Source organism: Triturus cristatus, chromosome 9 (genome assembly GCF_964204655.1).
Source record: "Triturus cristatus chromosome 9, aTriCri1.1, whole genome shotgun sequence".
Taxonomy (NCBI): domain Eukaryota; kingdom Metazoa; phylum Chordata; class Amphibia; order Caudata; family Salamandridae; genus Triturus; species Triturus cristatus.
Genome location: NC_140592.1, coordinates 789,625,950 through 789,641,987, shown reverse-complemented (window position 1 = coordinate 789,641,987; position 16,038 = coordinate 789,625,950). Strand labels below are relative to the sequence as shown.

Sequence of the window (16,038 nt, the reverse complement as noted above, 5' to 3'; positions counted from 1 at the left end):
AGATTTTGGTGCTCATAGCAGGAAACCTTTAGACAGAGATGCACGCAATCTTATGCGTAACGAGTGCCCTCGTCCCTCCTCAGAGGACAAGATTTGCAACACCCCCAATTTGGACCCCGAGATCATTACCTTTCTGTTCAAATCTGGAAGAGATCCTAGAAAGGGTATAGAAAAATGCCTCAAACAGTGTCAGGATAAACTTCTTGACGTGCTTGGCCCTTTAACGAAGATTCTTGATATGACAGAAGAGGCTAGGATCAACAATATTCCCATAAATGTTGAACTGCTAAGAGGTTGGTCCCAACGAGCAATTTGCTTCGTGGGCAATGCTAACTCTAACCTCATTAGCGAAAGAAGAAAGGCTGTCCTCTTAAGGATGAACCCGAAGCTCGCAGATCTTTCTACCAAAGAAGACATATGTGATGCTAAAGGGCTTTTGTTTGGGGAAAATTTCGCTCACTCACTTGGAAAGTATGTATCCACCTTTAACGCTTTCAGTAGAGCGCAATCTAACATGCAAAGGGTGTTTGGAGGCCGTGCAGTTTTTGGAAGGGCTGATAGAAGGGGACAGTCTATCAGCAGAGGTTTCTACAGGTCCCATTTCTATCCACAAGACGAAAGAGGCTCCTTCCGCTCCAACAGAGGCTACCTCTCATACTCAAATTTTTACCCCTCAAGAGGAAGGGGATCAAGATCCAGGGGTGGCAGACCCAGATCCACTAATCAGTCCTATCAAGGTAAGCCAAGATTATCTTTCATCATTAAAGGTGGCAGGGAGACTAAGATATTTTGCACACAATTGGACACAAATTACTCTAGATCCCTGGGTACTAGAAACTATTGTGGGATTCAAAATAGATTTTTGGGAGGTACCCTTCCAGGAAAAAATTCCAAGAGAGATGTCTCTAGACATGGAGAACTCAAAAGTTATAGATCTGGAGATTTCCCAAATGTTAGAGAAGGGTGCCATTGTAAAGATCCCTCTATCAGAAATAAAGGAAAGCTTCATAAGTACCATTTTCCTTGTCAAAAAGAAGGACAAGGGTTGGCGTCCCGTAATAAATTTAAAATATTTGAACAACTTTCTGACATACAGACACTTCAAGATGGAAGGTATCCATCTGTTAAGAGACATTTTACAAGCAAAGGATTGGCTAGTAAAACTAGACCTCAAGGACGCATATTTTACGATTCCCATGGATGAGGAGTTTCGCAGATACCTCCGTTTCACATGGAAGGAAATCTTTATCAGTTCCAATGTCTCCCATTCGGACTTTCCTCAGCACCTTGGTGCTTCACGAAGGTCCTTCGTCCAGTGGTCTCTTTTCTCAGAGAAAGAGGAGTTCGCCTGATAATATACCTAGACGACATCCTCATTATGTCTCAGAACCCCTTGATACCCAAGAACATCTAAAAATGACAATAGATCTACTTCAGAATCTGGGCTTTATCATAAATCTAGAGAAATCCATCATGAAACCTACTCAGGAGTTAGTATTCCTGGGTTTTCAAGTAAATACCCTCCTTTCAACCTTAATACTTCCACAGAAGAAGGTGACGAAAATAAATAAATATATTTCCGTTATCCTTTCGAAGGACTTAATTCACCTCAAAGACCTGGCCAGGGTTCTAGGTCTCCTTTCCTCCTCCATCCAAGCTGTTTCACCTGGTCCTCTCCATTACAGGGGTTTACAGAGACTAAAAGCTCTAGCCTTGGGGAAAGGTCTTTGGTACGAAGACTCAGTTTCCCTCTCGGAGGATGCTCGAGAAGATCTTCTCTGGTGGTTAAAAAATCTTCAAGCATGGAACGGAAAAGCGATTTTTGGGAACGTTCCGGACTTCACTCTAGAATCAGATGCGAGCACCCGGGGAAGGGGTGCTCGCCTAAACAATCTGGAGACCGGTGGGAGGTGGTCCTTACTAGAACAGTCCCTTCACATAAACTCGCTGGAAATGTTAGCAGCTTTGAATGCTCTAATAAGCTTCAAAGAAATTCTAAAGAATTCCAACACTCTAATCCATCTAGACAATTTTTCTGCAGCCTCTTATATAAATCGCCTAGGGGGAGCGAGATCCAAGAATCTTTCAGATATTGCCAAAAAGATTTGGTATTTCTGCTAGGATCACAAAATCATTCTCAGAGCAGAATTAATTCAGGGAACTCAAAACCTGAGGGCAGACTGGAATTCTCGCCATCTCCACGACTCCAGCGACTGGAAATTGGATCCAGAGATTTTCTCTTTGATTCAAGAATTGTGGGGTCCCTTTCAGATAGATCTTTTTGCCAGCAGGCTAACCCATCAACTTCAGACTTATTTCAGTTGGAGACCGGACCCAAGTGCGTCAGGGGTAGATGTCTTTCTCCAGTCCTGGAACGGAATAAATGCTTACGCCTTTCCCCCTTTCTCAATGATCCAGAGATTATTATGGAAAGTAAGACTGGAGCGCTGCTCAATCATCCTCGTAACACCGTTTTGGAAATCACAAGTTTGGTTCCCAGGGGTTATGGAGTTAACAGTGGATTTCCCTTGTTTGATCCCATCATCTCTCGGCCTCCTCCAAGGCCCAGACGGAGAAGAACATCCTCTGGTTCTGGAAGGGAAATTGAGCCTTCTTGTCTGGAAGATATCAGGAATTCAGGAAGATATTCTGAACTTTCAGGAGAAGCTAAGAGCCTTTTGGAAGACTCATGGGCACCTGGAACAAGGAAGAGGTATTCAGGTGTATGGAGAAAATGGTCTTGCTGGTGCTTGGAGAGGGATCTGGATCCCGTACAAGCCTCTTTACAACAGGTAGCCAACTACCTTGCTTATCTTTTTGATTCAGGGCTCTCTTATAGAACGATCAATTGCTACAGATCAGCAATTTCTTCAGGACACTCGTTGGTTAATAACCTTGCTATTGGAAGCAACACCTTGATCAAGAGAGTTATGAAAGGTATTAGGTTGAGGAGACCTCCTAAAGCCCGTTACGAATCCCTATGGGATGTTAACCTCATCTTTAATTTATTTATTTCATGGCCTTCCAACGAAATACTTTCTCTTAAAAGAACCTCCATGAAATTGGCGACACTTTTGTGCCTCATCTCCTTTAGAAGAATATCAGATATTAAAGCTCTAGAGATTTCTAATAGATTCTATTCGTCTGAAGGTGTTCATTTTGACATTTGGAGAAGAACTAAAACAATGTCAGAATCTGTCTTTTATCCTTTCTTTCATGAATGTGAAAAACTTTGTGTTGTAAACTGTATGAAATGTTATGATAATAAAATTTCTACTTTTAGACCTGCTAACAGCGATCAACTTCTCCTGTCTTATGTTAAACCTTTTAGACCTGTTTCTTCAGCCACCTTAGCCAGGTGGGTTCGTCTGGTTATGCATGAAGCTGGTATAGATCTCTCTAGATTTGGAGCTCACTCCTCTCGAGGAGCTATGGCTAGTAAAGTATTTTGGGGCGGAGGCTCCCTTCCTGAAATACTTAGAGCTGCAGATTGGTCTAATGCTTCTACATTCTCAAAATTCTATTTGAGACCGATAGAGCATGTTAGCAATGTAGTCTTACATGGCTTTAAACATGCATAATGGTAGCCTCCGGTCTTGTAATGAAATGACGATTCTCCAATTCTTATGCAGAGAGAATCTTGATTTCATTAAAGACATACGGAGGCTAACATTATCCCACCCTCCTCTCCCTGAGGGGGTTTGGGTCTACAATATAATGTTATTAAATATACTTTGTAACGTTTTTGATGTATTACTCATTACCTTTTGTGTTTTATCTGCTCATACTTCATTCACTATACAGTGTTTTTATGATCTTATCTCCTCAGATAACAACGCTTAAGAATACTTCTTTCTCCTCCTTTTACGCCCGTGACATCGCAGCCCAAGAGGAAGATTGGAATACACAGTGGCTACTAGTTATGTTATGAGTGTTCTACTCTTTGTGATGTATTTACATTCTTTAAAGGGCTGCATGTTGGGCAGCAAATAAAAGTATTTGCATAATGTTAACCTCCGTATGTCTTTAATGAAATCAAGATTCTCTCTGCATAAGAATTGGAGAATCGTCATTCCCCTATAGTAACCATGATGAGTGAGAATGGCTGATTTAGAATAATAACTACCCTCATTTTTAGGTCGTAACTGATAAAATGCATGCACTGTCACTTGAGAGACATTTCGTTAGCTTAAAGGGGTCTTAGAGCCCACCCATTACTTACCATTGGCTGCCTTCCTCAAAACACTAATTTCCTTGCTTTTCATTGGTCAGCCCATGCCGGTTTCATTTCCTCTTTGTGTGTTTTTCCCTTCCTTGGAGCATGGACCAAGTTCTGATTCCATTTGGTGATCAGTCCCCTACCACTGTCCGCTTGTTTTTGGCAGTACTTTAAAAAAATGTTTTTAGTTGCAGCACTCCATAAGAGTGTCTGTTTGCAGGTCTTCTCTCCTCCACCCCATCCAGTGTCGTTGATTGCACATGCGCCCTCTCCCTCCCACCCCCTTCCATTATTCATTGTTGCTTGCTCCATCCCTCCCACCCCTCATGCATTTCGTTATTTTGCTTACGCTCATCCCGTTGTTGCTTGCCCCTTTTTTCCTCCCCATCATTGGTTGCGCCATACCCTGCCCTCGTCATTGCCATCGCCATCCCTCATTCACCCTCCCAACATTGTTGCTTGCTCCTTCCCCATCGGCCCCTCCTGCCAAAAATGTAAGCGTTATGAAGCAGCGAGAACTGGTGCATCCTAACGCTTTTGTATGCCTCCTGCCCTTCTCCCGACCCCTCCTATCTGTTGTTGCTTGCACTTTATCTCCCACGCCTTCCTGCGGAAAAAAAAAGTGCTATGACGCAGCTGAGTAAAAGCACTTTTTTTCTTCACTCTTAGCCATGCTGCACAGGAGCTGTGCTGCTGTACAACATGTCTAAATTACATTGACAAAGCCAAAAGCTCTCACATAGACGAGACCTATTGGCTTTGCCAATGCTTATATTTAGTTGTATATATTTAAAATAAATTACATTTACTTCTATTAGCAATAACTGCATTGTTTAAATCAAGTAAATTCTGGATTTAGTAACAGACTTCGCAGACTTGTGTAAGCACTTCACTTAGTTATTCCTATGGCACCACTAAACAGTGTTATAAGCGGGCATTATGATTAGGTGTGTTTATATGGTATTATATTAAATGTCATATTGTCTAACGATTTGTCACCAGATTTCATGGCCTTTAGCGTGGCTTCGTCAGTAGTCTTATCATTCAGACATATTTTCCTCTGAAACGGCACTGTTGTAGATCAGTGCTAATGAATGACATTGTGTCTGTCGTTAGCTCCCATAACACCCAATAAAATGAGATTAGATGTTGTGATGTCAAACGAGGTGTTGTTGGATGTTACGTTTCCGATAGATAACAGGGCAAGATAAACTCTATGAAATTTTGAGTCCGCTAACAACTCTACTATTTTTCACTGTCGTTTTTTTCTGAACTGGGTTGGCAGAGTGGGCTAAAGAACGGTGATGGATCAAACCCAGATCTGTTGACTGGGTGTGAGTGTTTGATTGGTACTGATGCTCCGTCCATCACCACCCCCTTTTGTACCGCTTTGTTCGCCTTAAGTTGGCAGGGTATGCTCAGACGTGAGTCCCTTGCTCACTTTGCCACTGGATTCAAGCAATCCTGGCTGAAGACGGCTGAAATGCCAGAAACCGGTCCTAGGAAGCTTGTTTCCGGTCCAGTGAAGGCATGGCTTGGCAGTTCGGGCTGGACTGTTCCCATGAGGCACAGGGTCAGAGTGATTTGCATATGGCCATGTCTGAACTGGGGTGGCCGAGTGGGCTAAAGAACGGTGATGGATCAAACCCAGATCTGTTCACTGGGTGTGAGTGTTTGATTGGTACTGATGCTCCGTCCATCACCACCCCCTTTTGTACCGCTTTGTTCGCCATAAGTTGGCAGGGTATGCTCAGACGTGCGTCCCTTGCTCACTTTGCCAGTGGATTCAAGCAAGCCTGGCGGAAGACGGCTGAAATGCCAGAAACCGGTCCTAGGAAGCTTGTTTCCGGTCCACTGAAGGCATGGCTTGGCAGTTCGGGCTGGACTGTTCCCATGAGGCACAGGGTCAGACTGATTTGCATATGGCCATGTCTGAACTGGGGTGGCAGAGTGGGCTAAAGAACGGAGATGGATCAAACCCAGATCTGTTGACTGGGTGTGAGTGTTTGATTGGTACTGATGCTCCGTCCATCACCACCCCCTTTTGTACCGCTTTGTTCGCCATAAGTTGGCAAGGTATGCTCAGACGTGAGTCCCTTGCTCACTTTGCCACTGGATTCAAGCAAGCCTGGCTGAAGACGGCTGAAATGCCAGAAACCGGTCCTAGGAAGCTTGTTTCCGGTCCAGTGAAGGCATGGCTTGGCAGTTCGGGCTGGATTGTTCCCATGAGGCACAGGGTCAGACTGATTTGCATATGGCCATGTCTGAACTGGGGTGGCAGAGTGGGCTAGAGAACGGTGATGGATCAAACCCAGATCTGTTGACTGGGTGTGAGTGTTTGATTGGTACTGATGCTCCGTCCATCACCACCCCCTTTTGTACCGCTTTGTTCGCCATAAGTTGGCAGGGTATGCTCAGACGTGAGTCCCTTGCTCACTTTGCCACTGGATTCAAGCAAGCCTGGCTGAAGACGGCTGAAATGCCAGAAACCGGTCTGAGGAAGCTTGTTTCCGGTCCAGTGAAGGCATGGCTTGGCAGTTCGGGCTGGACTGTTCCCATGAGGCACAGGGTCAGACTGATTTGCATATGGCCATGTCTGAACTGGGGTGGCAGAGTGGGCTAAAGAACGGTGATGGATCAAACCCAGATCTGTTGACTGGGTGTGAGTGTTTGATTGGTACTGATGCTCCGTCCATCACCACTCCATTTTGTACCATGTTGTATACCAGGGCAGCTACTGTGTAGCATGGTTGAAAGTTAAACAAGCATTGGCATAGCCAATAGGTCTCGCCTTTGGGACCTTATAAGTGTTTAGCAATGCAACAGTTGCATAACTAAATACTTATAAGGTCCCAAAAGCGAGACCTATTGGCTATGCAAAGCGGCCGTGAAAGTGAAAGTAATTGCGGTAAAGCGCGGCGCGCGCGCCCGCGCACATGCACTGTAGCTCTATGCTGGCCTGGTTATGGAGCCCTCTCAATAAGTCTCGCCAGACCAGCGCATGCGCTGGGTCAGGCGAGACCTAAAAAATTTTTTTTTTAAAAAGCCCTTTGCTGAGGTCAGCGTTGACAGTGCCATAGTTCTTTTTCTCTTCTGTTCTCAGCTATGCTGGCTAGAAAAACATTGACAAAGTCAACAGAGCTTGCATGGGCGAGAACCTATTGGATTTTCCACTGCCTGTTTAGAAATACTTTTCGTCAAGGGGAGAAATGAGGCAGGGAGACTCATTGTTGCTTCCATTTTCAACTCTTTAGAGGGTTAAATATTGCCATTGAGAGATTCTAGTGACATCATAAACCGCGAGACCACAGGCCAAGTGGTTTGTGATTGTCAATATAACCCCCGAGATAGAAATATAGAACCATGAGCCATTTGTACACATTTTAGAAATAGCGATTACCTAATTGCGATTTTCTACGAATCGCAATTAGGAAATTGCTATTACAACTGTATGAAACCCACTGAGTTTAATTCAGCAATTCCTAATGGGGTCGGAAATAGACCCAACTCATTAATATTAATGAGGTAGGTAGCAATTTGTGACCTATTAGTAATAGCAGCCATCACGGGGATGGTGGCCTGCTGGGGTCAGCAGACCACCATGTTGGTGATTGCTTTTTCATAAATAATCTTATTTATAAAATTCAGCCTGTTTTCCTTAAAGGAAAAGTGGATGTGTTTTGAAAATTTTAAATTTTATGTTTAATTGTTTTGAAGATTAAGCCTGCTCTTAAAAAATATTTGTATCAACTAATACAAAGGGGAAGGGATCCCCTGGGAACCCCTTCTTATTTGCAAATGGATAGCACCTCCTCTGACTTATCAGAAAAAAATGAATGTTTTGTAACCGGTATTTGGTCGCAAAACATTCATACGTACCACTGAAAATCGGTATTAGGATGGATCGTTCTAAACACGCCCCTTTCAAATTCAAAATGCGATATGGTAAAAGGTTACCCAAATCATAATTTGGCTTTTGTACATTTGAAAAAAAATGTTTGCAGTTGCAAATTGTCCGATTCTATGAATCAGACTCTTTGCAATCTCAAAAAAAGGTTTTGGCCATACCGTCCTATATTACATGCTACCCGTTATGTATTTTTTTATATTGCATTTTTATTTTGGAGGGTTTACCGTGCAAAAAGCTGTTTTCTTCAGAATGCAACTAACAAAGAGAACTGGAAATGTTTAGGTTCTGTTTACCTGTCAAAACAATGGACAATAGTGATGGCCAATGGATTTAAGTGATTTTGTGGCAGCAGGGTTTACCACATAATTAAGGGTTTACAGCATTTAACACATAATTTTAAGATTTACCATAAAATGTTGTTTCTATCTGAAATGGGTGAAAATAACACTTCCAAAGAATGAGCTGCATATTTTAGAATGTTTGGCTGAATAATTCAGATAACCTTGTTGCATAATTTAGATGGCCTAGCAAATAATCATAGTGGCTGTGACAAGGGCAAAACACCTCAGAGTTGTCAATCAATCAATCAATCAATGAAAACTTTATTCGGATCATTAACAATCCATAAAAGTGCAAGAGAAAAACAAAACAATTATAAAATCATACAGTTGACAATAAAGTGCTGTTTTACACATGAGGAATAGTCCATATAAATTTTAAGACATTGTTAACCGGGCACAAACCACGGTTCTTAAGAAAGAGCTCACACGAAAGACAAGTTCATCGTCGTCCAGGGACAAAATCATTGAAAATGCAAGTTCCAGGCTAAGTGGTTTTAATTTTTTAAAATACGGAGTTAAAAACCATTGAATATACTTCATATAAAATTTGCAAAAGAATAAAAAATGTAAAGTTGTTTGCCTACTCTGAGAGTCACAAGGGCATGGCTCAACACATTGATCATTAAAATTCCATAGAGGAAAACTAAGTGCATATTTAATAGTGCCTGCCCTGAGGTGAAATATAAGGCCACGCTCCCAATTACTCAACGGGAGGGTTAAGTAACTGGGTGTTGGATAAATTATAAAATTGCGGGCTAAATATCCACAAACACTAGATTTCAAAGACTCCCTTGCTACCCTTTCGGCATCAAATGACGTATAAAGTGCTTTTTTAAGTTCACATTTAGTAGGGAGCGTAGTAGTAGTGGGTTTTAGAAAAGTATCTTCAAAGTTCACGCTGCGAAATATGCTAAGCACCCCTAATAGCCAGGGAATGGCTGTGCCCTTATCGCAGCGTAGACAATCCTCGATGATGTCCCTAGTCAATTTAGCGGCGGGATTTTTCCAAATCGCCAGCCAAAAAAGGGCTGGACGAGCACGAATAAAATCCCCTATAAAATGCAACCCCAATTCCCTATGACATATAAAATGTGGGGAAGTGATGGGAACACAGAGAAGTTTCCTACAAAATCTGTGTTCCTCGGCAGTTATATCAGAACAACTGGCAGTTCCCCAAACCTCAGCACCGTATGTAGCAACCGGGACGCATTGAGTTTTATATATTTTTAGGATAGCGGGCAATGCCCCGGTCAGTTTTGGACGGGGGAGGCTCAGAATTGAGTTAATGGACTTTGAGAACTTACTCCTGGCGTGGGCAATATGCCCACTCCAGGAGTTGTTCGCAGCAAAGACCACACCCAGGTACGGAAAACTGCTAGTTGACCCCAGTCTTTCTGCCCCCACAACTATGCTGCCAATATGACGCCTCTTCGGGCCGCAGGACATTACAAAGGACTTTTTAAAGTTGGTCTTCAAGTCTAGGGAATCCATATGTGCAACAAAGCCATTCACTAAAATGCGTAATGCGTTTGGGGTGCACCCCATGAGGACCGCATCATCTGCATATAACAGAGCGGGGAGATAATTACCTTTTATGGTCGGGACATCGCCGGTTAGAGAAACCAGATGTTTGTGTAGGCCATTAATATATATTATAAATAAGAGAGGAGCTAGGTTGGTGGTGGTGGAGAAGTAAAAATTAAGTTCTTAAAAACATTCAACAAGAGTGGGGCCCATAAATCAGGGTGAGCCTTAATAATATCAATTGGGAGGCCGTCTGGGCCAGGGGCTTTATTCCCTGCGCTCTGTACGATGGCCTCCTCCACCTCAGGTAATGATATATCAACCCGTGGGGGGGCTATTAAATATTGGGATGGCCGCCGCTGAGGGTGGAACCGCATAGATCTTAGAAAAATGGTCCACCCATGCAGCTCCAGAAATGGTGCAATCCATTGGGGTCGCGAGCTGACCCGCGCAACGCAGGTCTTTGACCGCGGCCCAAAAAATGTCCCCCCTACCCCGGGCGGCAGTTTGCGCTAGCACCGCCCAGCGCTCCTCGAGAATCTCCTCCTTCCTTCTGCTAATGGCCAATTTGTATCGGGACCTAGCATTTTTTACATCAGTCAGGTTCCTCGGGCTAACAGATAAGACTAGTCGCAAATCGCGGTTAGCCAAAGAGCACTCATGATCAAACCATCTCTGGTCATCCGTAATGGCACGCAACGGGATCGTGAGCTATGCTCGAAGGGCTGAGCAAATCTTGACAAAATCGTCTACTGCCCCATGGTTAGGATTTGAGTCAGACAAACATGAAAGGAAAAGAGGAAAGTTATCTCTGACCAAAATCTGGACAGTCATCATAACATTAATACCCCTCCATTTTAATCTAAAGTTGTTTGAGCCAATGGAGAGGTTCCTAGCACCACATTCCTTATTGTAAACTGGTTGATGGATAGTCTTTAAACTGATCTTAATAGGGTTATGATCCCCTTGGGGCATTGGAATTACCTTAGCCTTACTAATACAGTCTGCCAGCCCAGGGGAAATAAAAATATAATCAATTATTGAAGAACAATCTCTACCTCTAAATGTGGGCACTAGGGGGACAGTAGGAAAATGGTCCATAACATTCTCCAAGTTATGTGTACTCAAAAAGGTGGTTAATTCCGCTCCCCTTTGGCACCCCGAACCAGAGTTACAGTCCTTAAGGGTTGGACAATCTTCATTTAGTTTAGCGTTAAAATCACCACCCAATACAAGGCCAGAAGTATCGTTAAAATCAGCCCTAGACTCCAGAGTGGTAATAAAGTTAAAAAGGTTCCTAAAATGTATATTAGGTAATGAACTAAAATCATTATTACAAAAATTAACCAGAAAAAGACTAGTTTTCTGTTTAAATAAAATAGCCTGGAAGTTCTGATTGTTCGTCGGTATGACCTCAGAGTTGTGTTAGAGTAGGCATTATTTTCATCAAATATAGTTTTCATAGGGAAACGGGTATAATCACAAAGGCAGTTCAAGTGTAACCCTCCCCCCCCCCTCCTCCCCTCTTGGGCATGGCATAAGAGACCTCAACAATCCTCCTGCCCTTTAACAAGGCATGATGGATCACATATACCCACTCCGCACTTGAGAAGGGTGGGGATGGGCAGAAATTGAGCCAATGGCTCTAACAAAATAATAAAACACAAATAGAAACAGATTATATATTACATCACACAAAGAAACACATCTGATTCAAATTACAAAACATACATTTAAAAACGTGTCTTCAAATTACACAAATACTTTACTAGAGCAAACACTGTTTCAGAGTTATTAAATTGTCGAATTAATTTCATCATTTGGGTATGAGTAAAGCAGTATAATATCTTATAAACACCTGACATAGGGATAAGCGACAAAGCCTAAAAACAATGAAAAATCTAAAATCGAATTCTACAGAGTAAACTTAGATCCTGGGGTGCAGCTATAAATGTTGTTGAAACTGTTAATCCTCCAACTAGGATTAATGCCAAAAAATAGCCTCAGGACGTCAATACACATTACTAGATTCGGGAATAATTCCAAATATTTTGCACTTAGGAGAGCGCTCAAATCATTTTCGTTAGTTCGGCTGACGATCTGGCTGATAGTCTGGGTCATATTTAAGACTTTCTAAAAGAATAAACTTACGTACTAGCTTAGATTTTGATTCTTTTCCACAAAATACAAATATTTTGGAACAAATTACATAAAGTCTACCCTGATAAACTTTCAGCAAATTACTCACATCTTGACATTATGAAAAAAAGTACTTGTATGCATTTTAGCCATTAATGGCCAGGAGCAAAGCCCAGACTCTTTTGTTACTACATGGATCATGGACGACTTGAGAAGGGAATAAAGCTCTCATTCAATAGTAGTTTTTTATGACATCATAATTGAACAGCAAAACACACAAGATGATGGACGGAATGTTGCACATTGGCAAAACATTCACCCCCAGTCACAGATCTGGGTTTAATCCATCGTTATTTTGCTCACCACGCCACCCCAGTTCAGACATGGCCAAATGCAAATCAGTCTTGACCCTGTGCCTCATGGGAACAGTCCGGCCCGAACTGCCAAGCCATGCCTTCCTTGGACCGGAATCAAGCATCCTAGGACCGGTTTCGGGGTTTCACCCCTCTTCAGCCAGGATAGCTTGACTCCAGTGGCGTAGTGAGCACAGGACCCACGTCTGGGTATACCCTTCCCACATAGGGCGAACAGCAAAACACATAAGATGATGGACGGAATGTTGCACATTGGCAAAACATTCACCCCCAGTCACAGATCTGGGTTTAATCCATCGTTATTTTGCTCACCACACCACCCCAGTTCAGACATGGCCATATGCAAATCAGTCTTGACCCTTGTGCCTCATGGGACCAGTCCAGCCCGAACTGCCAAGCCATGCCTTCCCTGGACTGGAATCAAGCATCCTAGGACTGGTTTCGGGGTTTCACCACTCCTCAGGCAGGATAGCTTGACTCCAGTGGCGTAGGGAGGACCTGCCTGGCAGTTCGGGCTGGACTGTTCCCATTGGGCACAGGGTCAAGACTGATTTGCATATGGCTGGGTCCAAACTGGAATGGTATGGTATGGTGAGCAAAAAAACTATGGATTTAGGCACAGATCTCTGTACCGGGGTGAATGTATGACATTGTTCTGCATTCTGTCAATCAATAGTTCTTTTTGCATTTGTCACCCCGAGTGGGACGGGTATGCTCAGACGTGAGTCCCGTGCTCTCCATGCCATTGGAATAAAGCTATCCTGGCTGAAGAGGGGTGAAACCCCAAAACCGGTCCTAGGATGCTTGTTTCCAGTCCAGGGAGGACATGGCCTTGGCAGTTCGGGCTGGACTGTTCCCATTGGGCACAGGATCAAGACTGATTTGCATATGGCTGGGTCCAAACTGGAATGGCATGGTGAGCAAAAAAACTATGGATTTAGGCACAGATCTCTGTACTGGGGTGAATGTATGACATTGTTCTGCATTCTGTCCATCAATAGTTCTTTTTGCATTTGTCACCCCGAGTGGGACGGGTATGCTCAGACGTGAGTCCTGTGCTCTCCATGCCATTGGAATCAAGCTATCCTGGCTGAAGAGGGGTGAAACCCCGAAAACGGTCCTCGGATGCTTGTTTCCAGTCCAGGGAGGACCTGGCCTGGCAGTTCGGGCTGGACTGTTCCCATTGGGCACAGGATCAAGACTGATTTGCATATGGCTTGATCCAAACTGGAATGGCATGGTGAGCAAAAAAACGAAGGGTTTAGGCCCAGATCTCTTTACTGGGGTGAATGTATGACATTGTTCTGCATTCTGTCCATCAATGGTTCTTTTTGCATTTGTCACCCCGAGTGGGGTGGGTATGCTCAGACGTGAGTACCGTGCTCTCCATGCCACCGGAATCAAGCTATTCTGGCTGAATTGGGGTGAAACCCCGAAACCGGTCCTAGGATGCTTGTTTCCAGTCCAGGGAGGACCAGTTCGGGCTGGACTGTTCACATTGGGCACAGGGTCAAGACTGATTTGCATATGGCTGGGTCCAAACTGGAATGGCATGGTGAGCAAAAAAACGATGGATTTAGGCCCAAATCTCTGTACTGGGGTGAATGTATGACATTGTTCTGCATTCTGTCCATCAATGGTTCTTTTTATCATAATTGAACAGCCACATGAAAGAGGAGGAAGAACTTTCCTCATTATTGTTTTAAAAACGGGGACTAAAGCCATCAAATAATTTGTTAAATCGTACATGCTTGTCATCTCGTGCCAATGCTAGATGGATGATAAGTCGCTCGTAAATGTCAAAGCCAAGGACTGGTAAATATTGACAAGATTAAGGTGTTTAATATGAAGCCATCATGAAAAAGTGACTTTTTTCCCTACATTACATCTTTTGTGATATATCTATGGGAATTTTTTTATGACAACAGGATTATAATGCATCAATTTCTCTGCAAGCAGATATGTGTCGGAGCCACCAATACAAAGTCATCTGCAAACAGCAAGCAACCTGGTCCTGGTTGAGGTTGTGGAGGCCATTCGGACGTGCCTGGACGCCGGAGGTACGGCAGCTTTGAGTCTGCTGGACCTCTCGGCGGCCTTTGATACTGTCCCGCACGATTTTCTTTTGACCCGCCTTGCGGAGATTGGTGTGTCTGGGGCCGTATGGGGCTGGCTTAGGTCCTTTTTGGAGGAAAGGGTTGAGCAGATCTGGCTCCCTCCCTTCTATTCCTCCCCCCACTCGGTCACCACGGGTGTCCCGCAGGGTTCTTCCCTTAGCCCTTTGCTTTTTAACATTTATGTTACGCCTCTGATCCATCTGGCTGAAGCTCTTGGTGCTAAGGTTTTGGCCTATGCTGATGACACCCAGCTGCTCTTCACTTGGGATAAGGCTTCTAGTTAGGTCCTTGCGGCCCAACAGTGCCTTCGTTCCATCTTCACTTGGCTGGCGGATGCTCAGCTCAAGTGCAACGAGCAGAAATCAGAGATCTTGCTTTTTGGCACTTTCCCTACCGACTTTCGTGAACAGCTGTGGCCACAGGAGCTTCCTCTTCCCCTTTCTGAGGGACAGCCCGCTAAGAATTTGGGTGTCTGGTTCGAGGAGAATTTTTCTTTTTCCACCCATATGAGGAAAACTGCTGGCTGCTGCTTTGGTCTTATTAAAACCCTTAGGAATTTTTTTCCTCTTCTCCCGCAGGCAGCCAGAGTAACAGTCACCTGTGCTTTGATTCTCTCTCGGCTAGATTACGCCAATTCTCTTTATGTGGGGTCCCCTGGGTATATGATTAAGAAATTGCAGGTGGTCCAGAACACGGCGGCCAGATTGCTCCTGGGTATCTCATCAAGGAAGAGTGTCATTTCTCACCTGCACTCTCTTCATAGGCTACCCGTTGCGGCCAGGATCAAGTTCAAATACTTGGTCATGGCCCATCATGCTCTTCACGGTCAGGGCCCCCTCTATCTTCAGAGGCGCTCTCCTTCTATGTCCCCGCGCGGGCCTTGCGCTCGTCGTCCTTATGTCTGGCCTCGGTCCCGCGCTATAAACTCCAGAGGGCTGGGGGCTGTTCTCTGGTGGTTAGAGCCAGCAGAGCCTGGAATGCTCTTCCCCTTGATCTTCGTCTTACTCAGGAGCTCGCAGCTTTTAAAAGGAAGCTCAAAACACATCTCTTCGTTTGATTGTCTCTCTTTTCCCCTTGGGTTTCGTGCCGGGACACTTTCGAGTAGCCGAGCGCGTTACAAGTGGAATTAACATAACATAACATAACCAAGGTGTTTACATTATATCTTAGGGGAAAATAGTAGGACATAGTCAGACAGCAAGGAGGTATAGCGGTCAAACTTGTGCAATAGATGGAGATTGAAGATGACCATGATGGCAATGATGGCACTGGCATTTTGCTACAGGAAAAGATAATTAACCTGGAAAGCCTTCTTCCATGCACCTCTAGACACTTCGCCTCTGTGTCTATATGGGAGGACGTTGGTTTGCCCTTCAGTGAAGCTTTTATCTTCATTACAAATCGAGCAGAGTGA

At 44.0% G+C, this 16,038-nt stretch overlaps 1 protein-coding gene across 2 annotated transcripts in view; it reads right to left on the bottom strand.

The window, feature by feature from the left end:
- The window catches only part of MNAT1 (MNAT1 component of CDK activating kinase), a 574,189-nt gene that overhangs the window by 82,098 nt on the left and 476,053 nt on the right, over nt 1-16,038 (bottom strand). The gene's annotated exons all lie outside the window — the stretch shown is intronic.